Here is a 9,545-nt window from a genome sequence, read left to right on the forward strand (position 1 = left end):
CTCTCACTAGGAAGTTCCTGACATCTTCCCCAGCCAACTGTGGTGTGTTTAGCCACATAATCATTATCCCTTTGTTTTTTTGCACACTGGATCTTCAGCTATATAAAGACTGTTGTCTGCAGAAAAAGGCTGTGTTGTGTTCATTTTAAGTTCACGCTGTCAAAGGGACGTACTGTGTATCATCAGGGAGATCTTACTTCAGTCCTTTTCGTTTGCATGCTTTCTTAATGTTTAAATAAGTAAATCTGGGGGAAAGTATCCAGAAGTCTTGCCCAATGACTTGGATATCATTTTTGCAGAATTAGAGATTGGACTAGCAAAGGTAACAATGTGATTGCCATGACATGTTTGGACTTGTGATTAACACCATAGTAGCAGAAGGCATCCTTTAAAACTTAGCATAATACAGCACAAATTGAGTATATTTTAAACATATTAAGAGCAGCAAATTGACAGATCTGACCAGGTAGGTGTGAATGTGAAACTGTCAAAAGATTTCCAATATGAATTCAAGGCAATATCTTTAAGCTCAAAACTATTCTGATTTTTATCAATAATCACTGCTGAGAAAAGCAGCAAAGCGTTTGCAATAACGATGAGGACAGGTGGCTTCATTTGAGCAAAGTACATTTTAACATAGTGAAGGGTGCTACAATCTAGAGCAAGTAACACATCACACTGAAGAATGGACAGCGTATCCTGAATTTAGTTTCCTGGGAAAAGATCAGAGTGGAGAAGCAAGTTAAACTCCATATATGATGCCATGGGAAAAAGAACTATGGCAGTCCTTGGTATACAAGCAAAAGTCTAGGGACTAGGAGTGTGTGCGTGTGTGTGTGGGGGGGTGATTATGTGTCTGCATAAAACATCGGTGAAAGGATGCTGGAGGATTGCATTATGTTCTAATGTCCATGTTAGGGCAAAAAGTTGTCCAAAAGCTGAGCAGATGCAAAAAAAAGAGACAGAAAAAAATATTCTGAATCTGGGAAGTGTTTTGAACTAAGAAACTAAAAAATTGATTGAGAAATGCTCTGATTTCCCTTCCTGGAAGATGACTCTAGCTACTAACAGACTTTTTAATCTAGCACTGCTGATCATAGCAGCAAAGTGAAGCCAGGTAAATTTAAACTAGAAACATGGCAGGATAGTTAGCAGAGAGACTGATTAGCCTTTGAAACAAACTAGCAAAGGAAAATGATGGATACCTCCTGTACTGATTTTTCTGGATCAGAGCAGGATGAGTCTCTGGAAAATAGGACAAAATGAATACCCTGCAAGGTATGGGAAGTCAGGCTAGATGAGATAATTGGCTCCTTCTGGCTCTAATATGTTGAAAAATATGAATTTGTTTTTTGTTTATAGATGAAATATGAAGTTCTCTATGTTTCTCCTTTGGGGAAAAAACATTTTCCAAGTGGCTGTAAAGGATGCTGTTAGTTTATAGAAACTAAAGACACATCTAAAGACAATGATTACCAGCCTTCCAGATGTACTGTATTTTATAAAGAAGGCTAAACAATGAATAGGTAATTGGTGACTGCTGTTTACTGCAATAATCATCATACTGTCACCTTCCTTCTCCTCCTCTCACATTGTATCCACCTGTTGTCTTTTACCCTATATTTGGATTAATTGAGACAAGAACCTCTATTTTTTACTGAAATGCAGGCTTGATCTCTGCCTGGAACCTCTTGCTATTACTGAGGTATAAATAAACAATAATAAATAACTAAGTACGTAATAATAGAGGAGAAAATGAGGTGCAAGGTCTCTTTCATGCATTGCCTTAGATGTTACTTCCTTTCTGACACTGGAGGCTACAGCCAGCATGTGAATGATCTGAAAGTATCATTATATTTCTGAGCCACGCAAAACTATTCAACTCACAATTCTTTTCAAGTCCCCAGATTATCTTAATATGATTTACAGTTTGCTTGGCGCTTTCCAGGAATACCTGTGCTCTCCAAACTTTGTCATTTGTAGCATCTATGTAATAACATAAACTGTGATAAAGTAAGGTAATATATCATAATGTTCTGTCAAAAGGGAAAAGTGGCAGTAATGATGCTTATAATAATAATGATGATGCCAAAATTTATCTCCCCCTCTCAGAGTATAAAACAAAGGGCTGTGTGAGAAAGCAGAACTTCTGTGATGTCTTCCAGCTTTACAATCCAGTGCAAATTCAGTGAGTTTTTCTATATAAAAATGCAGCGTGTTTTTCTAGTGTTGAAGTAGACTTTCCCTTATTTCTCTACAACTAATGTCCATGTATAAAGATGGTTTTATTCAGAGTATATTAGCATGCATATGTTTCCAAGTCTCACTTTCCATTTTCCAGGGACTAAATTTAACCCTTTATTTCAAAACTTTGAAATTTCAAAAGTAAGGAATAATGTCCCACTGTTTTTATCTATGAAGTGACAGTTATAAGCATCCCTTCTCATCAACTCATGTGATTTAAAGGTCTATTTTTTGCATCTAAATGAAATCACGCACCTTCACTATTCTAATGGTCAAGCATCCTGCAGTTTCACTCACTTTGTGGGTGTTTTCTTCATGAAACATTTCATTGATCCAGACCCCCTGGTTTGTCACCTCTTTGGAGAAGGGTCAGCTATTGAAGATCTCAGACCTCCTGTTCTCCCACAGATGCCTTTCTGTGGGCTTCTGAAAGAGGACAATGATAGAAGACATGCTCCTTTGTCTGTCTCACTGAAAGGTCCAAAATTATTTCCTCCAGTCTTTCTCTTTAAAAGCAGTATCAGAGACTCTGAGATTTTCAATCAGATGCTATAGGTGAGGTTTCTTCTGACTATTTCTGCTTAGACCTCAAAATCTGTTCTGTAGATTTTCTCTTGCAGACTCCAGAGATGTTTTCTTCCACTACTGCTAGCAATAGCTCATTCATTTTTTTAAATACTCACTGTATATTGAAAACAGTCAGGATTTGATATTAAAAATATCATTCTGAACAGACAGTGGATTAGTTTATTAATGAAAGACACAGACAGCACTTGCACCAAAAGGCATGTTTCTGTTTTGAAAAGCAAAGTTATATGGCTATCTCACAACTGAGATCTTTCCTGAAAAATGTGCTCAAAGATTTATACCCCAACTGGTTAAAAGCCCTAGTGGAAATTTCAACACTTTTTTTCCTTCTGACTTTGACTAATCCTCTTATTTTCACTTTGATGAGTGCATTGCAACCAAGCAGTTTGCTGTGGTAACTCTTGCCTCATACAGCTGGTCTAGTATTTGTACTTTCTCAAAATCACATTAAAGGCTGTGGAAGGTGGCAAATATCAAAACTAGCTTGGCATAGATGAAATGCATTACGAATGTGAATTAGTCAAGAAAATAGCAGGCCTACACAGTATACAAAATGGCGTAATATTTGTAGTATATCGTATCTCCACCTTTTTCTTTGTACATACTAGATTGTGGTCCTCACAATTGTCCATTTCAGCCACCTGATGTTAGATGAGGTTATTTATAATTACTCAAGATAGATATGAAAACCCTGCCAACCTTATTAACTGGATTGTTATGTGCTAGGGGTATTGGTTACATCTAGACTTACCTTCTGAAGAAAGAGTGAATTCAAAGGTTCCCAGTCATGCAGACTTACACATCTCCAAATGTGGGATACACACATGTCTTTCTTACCCTTTTCTTTCTTACCCACAGAAGCACAGCCTCTCATGGCATATAGTTACATATCAATGGACAGAAATATGGTGGGTGGCTGACTACAGTATTTTCTCTCAGCCCTGAAACTTAGCTTTTCCCACTTACTCTTATTTAAAGAAGTTTAACGCCTAGTATATATAAATTACTGTATTGTAGCAATATTCCAGTCTTGAAATAAAAGGCAATTTGTCCTTAATCAACAGTTTATTTAATTTCAATGGTTCCCAACATTTGGGGTAACATGCAATAAAATCAGGATTAGGACAGTGAAAAGTTACAGGTTTGTTTTCGTGAACAGGCTGTTAAAGAGAGCAAATGTGACTCTGAGGCCAGTTCTTGTCAACATGTAAAGCTCAGGTTTTAATTATAAAATAAAAATTTTGAGGAAAGTTTAATTTAAAAATAAATATGATATATGATGGTATTAAACCTGAAAAGAGAAATAGAGTGTATCCTCAAATACATATATATATATATATATATATATGTATGCATATACAGACAGTTTATATCTATAGTCTTTTCAGTGAACAATCTGCCAGTCTGTGCCAAGTTATTAATTATAAATGGATTTTAACCAAAGGATATATGTTGTGTCTGGTTTTAAAAGCATATGAGGTTCAGATATTTATGGGCAGAAGTTTCCACAGCATGGGTAAGCAAGAGAAAGCACCTCCAGCCTGGGACTTGACACTTGCAATATGCATGTATGTCTCAGTTACACAGTAGTCAGAGGCAGTAGGCATGCAGAGAGAGAATATTTTACAAGTCGATATCAGTAAACTTCAAAAGGAGGCCCAATGATGGAAGGGAAAGCCGTTCATAAGGTACAGTGAGCAAGAGCACACCTTTTAAAGCTTGGCAAGCAAAAGCCAGAATGTGATAGATGCTGTAATTCAGAACCAGAGGCCAATGCAGCAGAGACAGAGCTGTAGTGATGTACTGCCTGTTTGTGCTGCCAAGGTCTCTGTGAATAAGATGAAGTATGAAGATCACGTTTCTAGGAGATAGTTCAGCAATCAGTTCTGGATCCTAGGCCAGATTAAACTGCCAAATAAGAAAGAGATCTCTAGGACATTTTAATTTGAGTTTATTCTGTGCAACACCTTAATGCAATTCAATTTATATTTTTATGTTATGTTTTTTTCAGGATGCAGAAGCTCTCCTTTGCTCCTTGAAACATTTACTTTGAAATATTGTTTTTCTAAATGTCCCCCAGGGCAAGTTACAGGTTGATTTAAAGGCATATATGATCAAGAAGAACACAGTCCAGAAGAAAGGCTAGTTATGTGCAGTATAGGGAGTGAATCAGGTAAATGTCCCATTATGTGACATTACCAATAGCAGAAAGTCACAAAAGAGCAAGGTATTCTAAAGTTTCTAAATAAAATGAGTAGGCTCTAGCTGGAAATTTACCTACTGATGTTAGAAGAAACCACAAAATATGTCAGGCATCTTCAGGGGTATATTCACTGCAGTCCAATAGGAACCTTGGTATTAATCATCCATAAGAGACTGGATTCAAATCATTCTCCCTGCATGGATGTTTTAAGCTATTTTGCCTATTAAAAATTTCTTAGTGCGGGAGATTCACTGTTGCTTTAGGTCTGAGGCATTCTGTATATCACTGAATATAAATGCAGAGGGTCATCACCTTCAATAAGTGCAGTATCTTTGCTATGTGAAGTAGCCTAATTGAATGAATATCATAAATTTAATTCTCTTAAAAAACATTTCATATGGCATTACGGAAAGGAATTTACTTGTTTGGTTTTTGCTTCATCCACCTTTTCATTTGTACTCAGGGTAGAAGTCATATCATCTGATGGTATTTGATGACATCATGATATAAGGCAGAACAGATCAACAAGAGATCCATCTCCTTCCAAAACAGGTGGGATGAATCATGCTCTGGAGCGCGTGCGCGTGCTCTCTCTCCCCCCGCAACTGACTATAGAAGCAGCTGAGGTAACCAGCTTAGCCAAGATGCCTAATTTTTAAATGATTAATGTTAAATGAGGTGAATATTACCTTAAGAAGGTGTTTTTAAGGGCAGCTAGTGTGTACACAAATGTAATTAGTATTGCCATTATGGAAGTCCTCCATTTAATCAAAGACATTCAAATGTGATGCTTTTCAATGGCAATTGCCATACCAAAATACCTTTTTAGTGTGTCAGATATTCATGGCATGGAAGTATGGATCAGGAGCCAGGGGCTTTTCTTTCAACATCTTATTTATAGATGCAAATTTCCTCTTGTTCTGCTGTTCCACTTCATATTGCGATGTCTTAACTGTAGTCGTCAGTAGGTCTCCTGTGCTGCACTCCCATATCTAGGAGTGCTTTGCAGTTCCAAAAACTCAGCTTTGAAGAAAGTAAATTGTTATATTCTGCAGCTGAGTTAGAAAAGGTGCTCCACTGTTATGAGTAAAGTGATTCGTTCATCCTCTCTTCAACTTAATGCACTGAAGTGGTTGCTGTAAAAATGGCCTAGTGTGAAGGCATTTTGAGGAAAAGGGATAAATAAATAACTTTCACTGAAAACGACCTAAAATTCATAACAGTACCAAATATTGGCAAGCATCAAGCTTGTTTGGACCCAAGAGGATTCCAGTTTGCCGATATTCTATGGTGTAAACTGTACATCAGTTGATCAGAATACCTCTGCTAAGTTCTCCATCTGTTTATTTTACTGAGGGCAAATCAAGCACACACATATTTAAGAACTAAGAAGGCATTCATTTTTCTTTTGATTCAATTTATTCTATTACTGAATAGTGCCAAAGGTAATGTTGAAGCGATCAGGTTAAAATTTATGTGAGCTAAAACAAAGAGGTGGCTTAATTGAATAAGCACACTTAACTCATTAACCCTGTGCCACTGGGAGTAATCAGCATGAACCCAGAGCTGCTAATAATCACAAAGGTAGCAAAGTTCTGCTTTGCACTCCTGTGAAGAGAAGGAGAGAGGTAAAAACAGGTAAAGGGAAAAATTTAGGGTGTCTGGAAGTATTGTTGGAGTAAGAAGGAAGACAAGGACACAACATGAACTTACTAGTGTTTGGTTTACCAACAGAAAATCTTGTGTTATGATAAAACTCTTTTTTCCTCTCCCACTCTGAATTCGAGTTATTAGGAAGTGGAGCATACAGCTGCTGCATTCATTGCCATGAGTTATGGGAATGTGAGAAAGGCTGGCTAGTTTCAAACAAGAATTAAGAAATACAGTAGGTCAAAGACCAGTGATCCCATTTGAGCTGGCTTAATGTAAAAAGGCCCTGGAAAAGTGTGGTATGACAAGAGTCTCAGTTTCCACCATTGCTCAGGAAGCAGAGAGGTGGGGGCTGGTAAGGCAATTACTGAACTGAAACTGTCTAGAGGTAGCTGCTTAGCACAACTTACATAAAACTTGCTTAGCATGAGTAGCTAAATTTGCTGAAGCCTTAGGCCACACTCAGATAACATGAGGAACTTTCGCCTAGTTCATTCAGAAAGGGCCCCAGAGCTGGTTCAAGCTGGGAAGAGAAGGGAGTTACAAGCAGTCTGTGTTCCTGTGTCTCACACTCCGAAAGGGAGGATGTCAAAACTTTGAAATAAGGCCTGTGCAGGGCATCAGGACCTTGAGAAACAAAGCCTCCTCTCACTGCTGGGGCAGCGTTAATTGCTGTGGTCTGGAATTACCACCTCCTTGTCAGGACCTTCAGAGACAACGGCTGGACCCAACAAGGAACGAAGGTGCATCCATCAGCAGAAACCACAACAGTAAAGATAAGGAAAGAGACAGCCTGCCTAGGGACAATGATGAGACCCAATAAGGAGCAGGAGATCCCAGACCTGAATATTACTATTGGTCTGAACTACTGTGTTAAGGGTGGAGAACTTAGATTGAGAAGTTATAATTGCCCAGGGATTTCTTTGTTCAGAGACCCTCTTTGGAGGCACCCAGCTAGAGCTGTAATTACTGCCCACACATCATTAACATTTATTTATTTAATTTGCTTTGATTTGGCTCTGAACTTTCCAGCAGGAACCTAGGGTTAGACTCTGTTACGGTGGCTGGCAAGCCTAACTTTCCGTAACAGGGGCTGAGGGGAGAGAGGATCATTTTTAAGTATTTGGAATTCTCAAGAGGTTGTTTAGTGAGCTCTGATTAGGTCTGAAGCATTTAAATTGGTCAGATCTGCTCATTTAAGTCCAGGAGACCCAAATCAGTCCCTAATCATTCCAAGGTAGAGAAGGCATTACAAAGATTGTCCTGCACGTTAAATACAGACAGATCATTTCATGACACATTTCATAAGCTCTCCACAGCAGATAAAGTGTCAATAGGTATATATCTATAGTTTTAAAAATACTTTGGGAGCATTGAGAGGGAAGACACTATTTCAAAGATGCATTTTAATATCTACTACAGTTAGAGAAGGAGCATCTGGTATATCTAACGATGCTTAATGCCTGCCATAACATCATTATTTCCTCACTGTCCCAGGACTTATATGAGACTGGTGTTCACATGAAGAGTCTCTGGCTCAAGCTAAATCTAGACAAGATGGTAGTGATGTTACTGGAAAAAGGAGATACTTGCCAAAACCACATGACTACAGTGAGGTTAAAGTTTCCACCTTCAAATTCTTCACTTATAATTTACAGGTCTCAGTAATCCATGAGCTCAGGACCTCCACATGTGCACTGTACATAGAAGTAGGCCATACAAATCCTAGGTGAAACAATTCCTGCTGTTTTGTCATTAAATAGCATGTGAAATTCTGTATTCTGGGATAATTAGTGCTGGTTGTTAATTTACTAATTACACATTTTATCCCATAACATTTGATTGAATCAAATGCAGTCTCTGGGAAGCAGTTTTGATAAACAATTTGACTTGAAAACACTCTGGAAAATGGTTTTTAAGTTGCCAAAAATTCTTATTTTTAAAGAGAAAAATTCTAGTTTCCAAGAATGTATGCTTGGAAAAATAGTAAGAATTAAAAAAATATTTTAAATCAAGATTAATCAAGATTAAACATTTCACATATTGCAAATGAAACACTTTATCTGAACAAAAGCTTTTCCTGCACTGAACATGACCTTCCATGACAGAATTGCACCTTTGGAGTAATGGACAAGGAACAGCAAGGATAAGACTGATGAGTTCAGGAAACAGAGATCACTTGATAAGTGGCCCTTGAATTCCCATCCTCTCTGCTAAGATAGGTCACAAATCGCATTGTCTTCAAAACGGAAGTCTATTCTGTTCACAGTAACTTATTAATAATGACAGTTAAATAATATTACATTTAAATAATACTTGAGACATACACCAGTAGGAAAGGGAGCTAGATTGCCATAGGGACCCATAGTAATTTCAAAAAGTCCTCAGGAAGCTGCGTTCTCTAAAGTGGTTAAATGCGTATATGTTTAGACCAATTAGATGCAGAACGCTGTGTCTTGGACACTGCAGTATTCCATATTTTGGAGAATGGCTGACAAGCTAGAAATCAGCCCAAACTTAGGAGAAAAAAAAAATTGTACTTGCTTCTTTAAAGGATTTCAGATTTTATATGGAGTATGTATAGTACCTTTAATACTCATTAGCAGCTGAAAATATGGAATGTGATAATTCCCTATTCATTAGGAGATGCACATTACCGGCAAGTTAAAAGCCAGATTTTCAGATGCTGTATCTAAATGAATTAATGCATGTCTGCAAACTGAGTCTGGGTAGGTACAGTTGCATTTTAAAATTTTAAAGAAGAACATGCTATTATTTATTTAGTATTTTAATATTGAAAAATGCCAAATACATCTTTCAATAAAACTATTTTTTACTTTAAGACTGGCGTGTTTAAAGA

This window comes from Dromaius novaehollandiae, chromosome 5 (assembly GCF_036370855.1).
Source record: "Dromaius novaehollandiae isolate bDroNov1 chromosome 5, bDroNov1.hap1, whole genome shotgun sequence".
NCBI classification, from domain to species: Eukaryota; Metazoa; Chordata; class Aves; order Casuariiformes; family Dromaiidae; genus Dromaius; species Dromaius novaehollandiae.